This window comes from Chenopodium album, chromosome 12 (assembly GCF_948465745.1).
Source record: "Chenopodium album chromosome 12, dcCheAlbu1.1, whole genome shotgun sequence".
Lineage (NCBI taxonomy): Eukaryota > Viridiplantae > Streptophyta > Magnoliopsida > Caryophyllales > Amaranthaceae > Chenopodium > Chenopodium album.
Window position 1 is genome coordinate 55,288,600 of NC_137845.1, and position 10,485 is coordinate 55,299,084.

The window sequence follows — 10,485 nt, forward strand, 5'->3', positions numbered from 1 at the left end:
AGAAAATTCAACACTTCACCCAAAAAAAAAAATTGTTTATAGCATTACTAAAAATACAACAAACCAGCAGTAGCATAGACCGAGCATGCACTACACGCAATTAGCAGCAGCTAGCAAGCAGTTAGCAATAGCATCGCAGAAGTGCATAACAACAACGAAACTGCAGAACAGCAGGCTAGCAACAGTCGACGGTGGTCGGTCGTCGATGGAGTGAGGAAGTGAGTGGTGTAACACCCCCAAATCTCCCTCTACGGAAATACTATAATATGTATAATTATACCGTAGAGATAGACTTAGGCGTATTACCGCCGCGGATTACGCAAGGCTACTCAAACTTACTAAACAACCAATACTTTGCAGCGGAAAACTTCGATACTCTTCTTTTATTAATAATTGAATATAAATAGTAACCATTGTCATGAGTACTCAAAAATAAACATAAAAACCAACATTTCCTAATCTAGGTGAAACCATTCCCGTGACTCCATATGCTAAATTATTGACTCCACCTGAAATTAGTCAACACTGCTTATCATTAAGGTAAACAGGGCAAACCAAAACAAAATAAGATATACGGATTATCAAAATATGCTAAATACGGTAAGTGCAAGATAATTAAACTCAATTTATTAGCAAACATGCTTTTGAAATCAATTCCATCCTTTCCAATAATTTAACCAATAATTCCAACTAAAAATTCCAAAACCAATTTCAATAATCATTATCAATAGTCAATTCAATAAAACCAATTCCTCTTTAAAATCCAATTCCTTCAAAACCAATTCCTCACCCAAGTGTGCACACCCTCCAAGCTAGTCTCCTTATGTTACAAGGCTATTCTTGAGAAAAGACTCGGTCATACAAAGTCCAAGGCCTTATCAATAAACCATAGTGGGATTACCAACATGCTTGTAAAGCATTAATAATAATAATTCAATAAATCCTCTTTAAATCCAAAAATTCCAACTTTTAATAATAATCCAAACTCCTTTTTATTTAATTTCACATGATTTCAAAATCAAACCTTTTAAACATGAATGATAATTTTAATTATTTAAAACATGATATAAAATCAATACTCCAATTTATTTATCAAAACTAATTTATTTAAACATGTTTTTATTTCATAAATCATAATTCAATTAACTTTAATTCAATCATCATAAAATCATTCAACATGCTTATTCAAACCAATCACTTTCAAGGTATCTAGCCACCTAATGTACCTTGATCCTTACTTAGCAAAATCACACAAAAGGAACCTCAAGAATCTTGATCGAACACACCCTACAAATAAATATAACCTTAATCAATATAAGGTTAACAAATACTCACAATAATTAAATTAAAAACCCCCAACTATATGTACATGAACCTTTTAAATTAATTTTTCATAAACATCATTAAAAATATGATTTTATTTAATTAAAACTAGGTATAGTAATTTTTATAAATCCCTCACAATAATTAGGAAATTTTGATTTTTAACACCATAAAAAAACGAAAAAAAGGTTTTTAACACTACAAAAAAAAAATTATTTTAACACCACAAAATTTTAAAAAAATTGGCTTTTACCACCACTTAACTGAGTAACCCCCGACCGAATAACCCCTCGAGTAATCCATGACTAAACCACTCGAGTAACCCCTAATCGAGTAACCCCTCCCCCAAGAGTAACCCCTGATTGAGTAACCCCTTAAGTAACCCCTAACTGAACCCTTAAGTAACCCCTAACCTAACTCCTTAAATAACCCTTGACCGAGTAGCTCGAGTAACCACTGACCGAGTAGCTCGAGTTATCCATGACCGAGTAACCCCTTGAGTAACCCTTGACTAAGTAACTCGAGTAACCCCTGACCGAGTAACCCCTCAATTGAACCCTTGACCAAGTGAATCCCTCGAGTAACCTTTGTCTGAACCCCTCAACTAACCCCTGATCGAGTAACCCCTCAAGTAAACCTTGATTGAGTGAACCCTTCAAGTAATCCTTGTCCCAACCCCTCAAGTGTAACCCCTGACCGAGTCGCTCGAGTAACCCCTAATGAATAACTCAGGTAACCCCTTCCATAGTTCTTTTAGTAATAATTACAACACTACTTTTTTTGGTAAAAGGCCACAACTATTTTATTTTTTCTCTCAGACTAACCCCATTTACACTTTTTTTTTTTTAATTTCTCTATCCTACTAACAAATAAATATATCCCACCCCTTATACTTTATATTATATAATCACAAATTTTTTTATGCAGCCTGTTGTACCGTGCAACAAGGGTTACTCGAGTTTCTCGATATAAGATTAGTCGAGTTGCCGGAATTACTCGAGTTTCTCGGTCAAGGGTTACTCGAGTTGCTGGGGTTACTCAAGTTACTTGGTCAGGGGTTACTTGAGTTACTCCTTATCGAGTAACCCCTGACCGAGTAACCCTTCGAGTAATCCATGACTGGACCCCTCGAGTAACCCCTAACCAAGTAACCTCTCCCCCTCAAGTAACCCCTGATTGAGTAACCCCTTAAAGAACCCTCAAGTAACTCTTGACCGAACTCCTTAAATAACCCATGACCGAGTAACTCAAGTAACCACTAACCGAGTAACTCGAGTAACCCATGACCGAGTTCAAATAAGTTATACCAAAAAGTTGTTGTTTGATAATATATGTTGTGACAAAATCGAGTTCAAATAAGTGAAAAAAGATAATACAAAATAGTAGAAAATTATAGGTCGCACTCTCTCTCTCTCTCTCTTTCACAACACTGCAACTCTTTCTTTGTCCTCTTTCTCTCAGTCCTATTCTCTATTTATCGCTTTCTTTATTTCTTTTCCAACCCCCTAACATTTCTCCTGTCCCTAATTCTTTTTTTGCCTCTCTATATCTCATCCTCTTTCCATCATAACCCATATTTCTATCTCTTCCATTTTTTCTAACTCTTTCCTCCTGACCTTTCTCTCTTCTTCAGGCCTACCCCCTCTCTCTTTTGAACTGGTATCTCTGTCTTTCGGTCTGCCCTATCTCTTAGCCCCTCTTTGTCTCTCTCTTCCAACCCTTCTGTTTCCCAATTCCCATTCTCTCTCTCAATGATTCTCTCTCTTCTGGCCCTTGTTTCTCTACCTCCCTCTCCCCTTCCTCTCCTTCTCTATCTTCATCGATTTGTGTTACGACTGTTGTTGTATGTTTAGAAATCATTGAGTTAGTATAATTGTCGTTGCCTTTTTGGTTTATTGTAGGAATTGAATCAAAGTAGTTTATTAATTATTAATGTAATTAGTAATAAAAGTGGGATCGATTTATAAGAGTTTTATTAATGTACCGTGTAAGATATACTTAATAGTTGATATAGTGTCTTACATTTGACATTGTATATTTTTTAATTAGGTACTTTGGTAAATTGGGATGGATAAAATTGCAATTGTGCTATTGGATAAAATTCCAAAATAGATAGGCTTACATATATTGTTTAGTAAGCTTTGATTTTACCCAAAATAAAAGAATTATAGATAAGTCACTACAAAAAAAATGAGAATAGACAACACTTAAGATTGCAGCACTTACAGAAATGTTACTCTTAATAATCTAACGCAACAATATTTATTTGTTACCTTGATCTAAAGTAATAGAAAAAAAAAAGTGTTGCTCAAGACTTTATAAGCCAACAGTCGCTTAAAGTGTTACCTTTTTCTTGTCTAAGACAACAAACATAATAATTGTTGAATGAAAAGATAACAATAACAAAACTATTGTTTGAAAATGTAACATTAATATCTATGTTGCTATCTATGGCAACATTTATATTAAAAAGACAACATAATTTAAGATGTTGTTTTTATGGCGAGTGTTGTGTGTGTGTGTGTGTGTGTGTGTGAACAAGCAAGTTTTGGTGGAGTTGGTGGGGAACTCACCTTGTGACTTTGAGGTCACAAGTTCGAGCCCTACCAACTACTAAATGTTTGGGAGTGGCAACATTTAGAAACAATTTTGAATTGTCTCCTTAGATAGCAACATTTTTCATTTGTTGTCTTTGTAAAAGTGTTGTCTTATGTATCATTTTACCTTACCTTTCAAAATTGTTGCCTTTGAATAAAAATGTGTTGCCTTATGAATAGACAACGGGGGCATATACTACGCCTCATATGTATTGTCTTAGCTGCAAGGCAACACTTTTTTTTATATTAGGCAATAGTATTACACTGTTACCTTTGCTTTATTTTGTTGTAGTGAGTGTACATGTAAGTATGTAACCATAGATTATTAGATGGGCTTACCTTATGGAAGATTGTGACGTAGTTCGTATTATACTATTATGCAATTATACATCTAAAAATGGGCATGTCATGCATGGAACAATCCAAACTTTTAAATCACTATATATATACTTCCATATATACTTCCAACCTATGTAGGACTCGAACCTACACATATGTACAATGACACATTGCTCTACCATTTGAACTAATAGGCTTTCCAAAAAATTTATGGGAATCGACATAAATTATAGCATCATAAACACCCAAACATAGCAGAGATTTGAAAAGCAAATTACCTAATGCCAAGGTGAAGACAAAGCATCAAACCTTGAGAATGAAGTTTAATAAGGCTTCATTTATCCACTCTTGCTGCTCTGCGCCATCCTCACACCCCCTGTCACCCAACATCAGAAGCCCAACTCGCTATGACACATTATAGCCCACCACAAAGCAGACATATGACTACATAAAAGCATGTCTATCTGGTCCAAACACACAACATACTCTTACCCTTGCTGCACTAATGTGCCACAACACAAACCTCGCGGACAACCACTAATCAGACCAAGTAGACTCATTGTGAGACAATAAAATAGTAGTCTTCACATACACGAGATCACAAGTATCATGATAGGATAACAATTCTTAGGCATAATTAATATACATTAAAATCCACCACATAGCATAATATATAAGTTATAAGTACAACATAAGAATTATATTTAAGTGTGAAAGATTACTATAAAATATGCATCAGCATTGTCTTCTTATTTTTCTGTTAAATGAGGCATACCATTCCCTTCCATTAAAGAAGCACAATTTGACATGCACACATTGCCTTTTAATTGTGCTTATATTATAATCAAGCACCATGAACTGAGTAAAATATAGCATCTTATATTATAATCAAGCACCGTGAACTGAGTAAAATATATATAGCATTTATCATGAGTACAACACAAAATCTGTGTATTATATGAAACAATGTAAATATGAACAACTTCATTAAGGCCAATAAAAGCAAACAGACCAAAAAAACCAGTAAGCAAACTGAAAATCTAGGAAAATAAACACCTCAAGATATAAAGAAAAGCAAGATTACCAATATCACAAGCAGGTAATTTCACAATTCTCAAAGACATCAAGCTCGGCTTAATCAAACTTATACTAAACGTTGATGATATTAAAAAATAATCATAAAATTTCCTTTCAAAATTTGCAGAACTCGAAATTAAAACAATAGACAATCATACAAAATAAACATATGTATTTTAGCATAAATCAATCCATTTGATCAAGCCATAGTCAGACTAAGAGAAATCCACCTAACCTTCCTTAACTTCATCTTTTTCTTGTACTCTTCTTGGCCCCTCATTAGAATATAATTCTTATTAAAAAAAGAAGAACGAGGCAGGGATGTTAAGCAATGGATAGTTACTATATAAAAGAATTACATAAATTATAAACAATGTGCAAGTCTTTTTTATTAGATTTTGTCAACATGTTTACTGCCATGAGAAACATCCAACCAGGGGCAGATTTAGGGGGGTTCACGAGGGTTCATTGAACCCACAGATTTATTGAAAAAAAAATTATAAGTTATAGTTTATTTTATTTTAAAAAAAAAACAGAGAAAGGTTAAAACAAATATTTGTGAGGAAAATACTCAAATGCTGAAGATTGGCGCATTGGTAATTTTTAGTGGAAATGCAGAATTCACTCCTAGTTATAGGTCTTGGTTTGAGTCCTAACCCTCCCATTTTTTTATTTATTTTTTCCTACTTGTTACATTCAGACATTTAGTACACCCCATTTCCTATTTTCTTATTTTCCCCCAAATTCCCAAACCCTAACCTCTAATTTCTCTCCCTAAGAATCTATTGTTCAAGGAACACTTCTGAATGCCAAAGATGTTAAACCAACAAGTCTTATTCTTGTGCATCAAGGTTAGGCTTTGATGGATAATCTAGACCCTGAAGTTCTGGAATCCTTCGTAGATCTTAATCTGCATATGCGGGATTAAGCCACTACTTCTTGCCCGTTTCAAACCCGGTAAACATCAGACATTTACTTATATTCTGCAAAAGCTTAGATTTCCTAATATTGTAGCAGAAGGTATCATTCTGTTTAACATGAAGCATTAACTGACATGAAACCTATATCGAACCTATTCTTTTGTATTAATGCAGATTTTAAAACATAGTATTGCCTTATCCCTCTCCACCCCCACCCCCCACCCCCCCCCCCCCCCCCAAACAAAAAAAAAAGAGATAAAAAAAACAATACTCTGTTAGTTGAATTCATCGGGAAGGACGTGAACAACGACAATCCAGGAGCCAACTAGGGTGCCAAGGTGATTGTATATGCTCAAGCTGCCAAGCATAATGTAATGAAAAAAAATCTAGAAAACATGGCAATACTTGCACACATCGTCAGTTTTCGAAACTCACTGTAGAATTATTTCAGACACACAAACATACTAACCTGCTGAAAAAATTTCTTCTTTCCAATGTCAAAACACCACTTTCAGCTTGTTTTCTTCTCATATGCCTGATTAGAGAACAAAGGTAGAAGCTGATGAATAAAATTCCTACTCAGAATAATCACTAAAGTAATAGCTAAAACTGTGGTGAACAAAGGCAATCAAATCAATTTTGTCCTTATAAACAAAAATAGACAAAGTTTATCAAGAAAAATATTTAAGAGTATTTGAAGGGTATGATTAAGTTAAATGATGTTAAATAACCCACCAACTAAAGGATTAAGAAGGAATCAGTTACCTATTCCAATATCAAAGAACAGATGCATCCTAACTACGAGAAAAGGTACCTAAGAAGAAGTATTAAGTCTGATCTCCTCCTCAACTTGGCAGAATTGAGCTTGAACTTACTCTGTCACCCTAAAATTTGACAAAGCAGAGCAAGTGAGCTCTTTAATAGCCATAGTAAGAAGTAACAATGCTATTGAAGCTTAGAATGTCAGTTTTCGAAAACAAACCATTGATGAAGACATTAGAATGGGGCAGAGGCATCTCCTCGTCTTCTTGCTGCAAAACAAAAACAAAAAACACATCAGCCACCCCTTATCCTACTAAAACCTCAACCCAAAATTCCAAATTATCATTTTAAACAAATCAAAACTCAACATACCCAAAAACGTAACTAAGACAAATAAGGTTAACATAATCTGGGTGATTGAATTATGTAATGAAAATTGTAGTACCAAGCAATAATTGGGAGCACCTTCAATGTTCAGGCAACCATGAAAATGGTTGCTCTTCAAGATTAGTCTTCTTCCCACGCAGAAAAATGCAACCTTACAAAAGAGTAAAGAAAAGAGAATTGAGTAAAAGAAGGTAACAATCACTATAAGCATAGTTTCATTCAATTAATTAAAAACAAAATCCAAATTTAGCTTTCATCAAACAAACAAACACAAAAAAAAAAAAAAAAAAAAAAAAAAAAAAAAAAAAAAAAAACAATGTAAAAAGATTAATATAGTTTTCTCTAAATAATAATAACAATCAAAATTATGAATAATAATCAAAATCTTACCCCAGTCGTCCTCCATGATTGAATGCAAAGTCAACAGAAATATAACTTGAACATAAATGCACTTTCTGACAGCAAACTCACAAGGGCGCCCATAGCAAATCCTTCAAGCAACATAATGAAACCACTATTATAAGAAAAGTAATGAATGGAACACAAATAAAATAAAACCTTCTCAAGATTTCCTCAAGTTATCATCATAAAGACGCAAATTATCCACATTAATTTGTTAATTCTGGCAGGATGTTCCAGGGTTGAACAGAATAGATTCTAGGAATTAGTAGTATTGGTCAAATTAAGGCTTTGGTCAAATTAAGGCTTAAAATAGATCAACAATGGTATTTAAAACATCAAATGACACTGCAACAGAAAACCCTTTGCTTCACTGTGAATTATGAAATGATGCATGTTGGCACTCTACTAACTGAAATTTCACAAAGTGATTAGAAATCTCATGAAGATTCGAAATTCCAAGAGCTTCCATAACCAGATTGTGAATGCGATTGGAAGAATGGCTCCATTATTTTCTCTGTCTAACTCCAAATTTTCTCTCTCTTTGCTTATTACTCTAGTAGGAAATCAAATCCTTAGCATGAAAAGAAAGATGTGTTAGAGAGCAGCACAAAACAGAACTAAAATTGCAGAAAAGTTTAAATTAAGATTTTACCGAATGGAGCAAACAATGGAAAATCTCCAACCACCACTGCTGCCATTGATCTGAACCAGGTTGGGGAGACAAAGAGAGCAAATAAACAAATTAAAATCCCAAAAATTATCAGTAGTTAAACTAAGAAAATATAATTGAAATAAAAAAGCAATTTAAGAGCACTAATCAAGATAATAATGAGTACTTTAGTTGGCTCACAATAATCACAGCAACCTCAAAAGGTCAAAGACAGAGACCCCTTAGCAAAGAATGAATCAAGCATCGACATGAGCAGATGAATAAATCGAGCTCAACCCTATAATCCAATCACAATGAAATAACCTATAATAATTTTTCTGCATTATATCAATCGAACCACCAACCACCATAGACCTTGATTCCAGGAACCCGCTCTCTTATTTATCATTTCCACCAGCATAATCACTGAAAATCAGAAAGTTCATATTCAATTAGGAAAGATATATAGCACTAATACTATCAAATCAGGGTATTAAAAAGATAAGATGTGGGGATATAAGACTCAAATCAACAAAATTGACCAAATTAGCAAAATGTAAAAATAGACCAAATTAATCCCAACAAAATGTAAAAATAATCAACTAATAATGCAGAATATCATCAACCCATCACAAGTAATTTATATATTATTATATGAATCAAAATGCAACATAGAAATAATCAACAAACAAATAATCAAGATCTACCGAAAGGAAATTATGTATAATGACACCTTATTTTCAACCTCTACTTAAAATTATAAGTTTAATGGACATCTATCTTCCTGAAAGAGAATAGAGATCAAGGGTTATACCTGTAACCTTCTTGAAATTCCATCATAGCACCCTTCCAAACACCTTACTATTGCTTGCCCTAAAATCACCATTTTGAGAAAAGGTTGAATTAGACTCATACTTCTGACATTTTAAGCTAATGAGGAACAGTACAACTGAAACAAATTTTAAAAAGAATATTAAAACGGGGAAATACATGTTAATCAGCCAGATTGACAAGGGAAGCAAATATAGGGGTACCTTCGTCTTTTGAAGGGTAAAGTAAGGGGTAAATATGTAATTTTACGTAGATCTTCCTTAGCTATTTTTTTCTACTTTACTTGGATTAAATTTTGGGAAATGATTTATTTACTCCGTTCCTAACGTCGAAATCATTTCCGTTACATTCTTACTTTAAAATACCGTACAAAGCTTTATTATATTAATTTTTATGACAAAGTGGGGCCCACAAAAAGGCCTGATTTACATCCTTTGGTCGATCAGGCTGATCGACTGGGACTCCCTCTATTAAAACTCACCTCCAGATTACCAATCACTTAAAACTATCCCGACTGTGTTTGCATACCTTTGACAAGCTTAAATTATACTCCCTCTGTTTTTTTTAAATGCATCACTTGAGTTTTCACACTTGTCGAGACACAACTTTGACTATTAATATCTTTAATTAGATATTAGTAAAAATTATAACAAAATTATATTATGATAGTAGATATTGTAACAAATGCGACAATATATTACATGACCATGTTTATAAATTATATAGTAGTGAAAAAATTAAGTCATATGTAACATATGAATAGGGAAAATTCTCAAATGATGCATTTAAAAAAAAAAAAAACGAAGGGAGTAACAAAAACAGCAGTAGCAGCAAAATGATATCCCTAAATTGCAATATTGTCAACTAAACCTAACAACCAATCAACCAATTAAATACAATGTCTTTATCTTTAGGTCATTGGTAGGCTGATTTACCAACCATCAACCCATGCCCCAATCTCAAAACAAAAGTACAACTATTATATTATCCACCAATTTCGGCTACCTCAAGAAATTAAATCATAATTTAATTTCACAGGATCAACTAAATAAGACCCTTAATTTGAAGTCGAAAATGCTAAAAAACTGAAGAAAAATAAAGACTAAGAAACAACAAATTTAACAAAAGCAAAAGCGAGCAGAAAATCAAAAGCGGAAATTATTTGAAAGCCCTAATCTGAAATACAATTTCAATTTCA

At 33.4% G+C, this 10,485-nt stretch overlaps 1 long non-coding RNA gene across 1 annotated transcript; it reads right to left on the minus strand.

The window, feature by feature from the left end:
* Positions 1–6,542: 6,542 nt before the first annotated feature.
* Positions 6,543–9,419, minus strand: LOC145572684 (uncharacterized). Its single transcript, XR_014096923.1, has 8 exons — positions 9,271–9,419; positions 8,644–8,882; positions 8,460–8,509; positions 7,796–7,896; positions 7,464–7,556; positions 7,239–7,287; positions 7,071–7,140; positions 6,543–6,791 (listed from the first exon to the last, which is right to left on the minus strand). It is a non-coding gene; the product is annotated as an uncharacterized LOC145572684 (long non-coding RNA).
* Between the last annotated feature and the right edge of the window lie 1,066 nt (positions 9,420–10,485).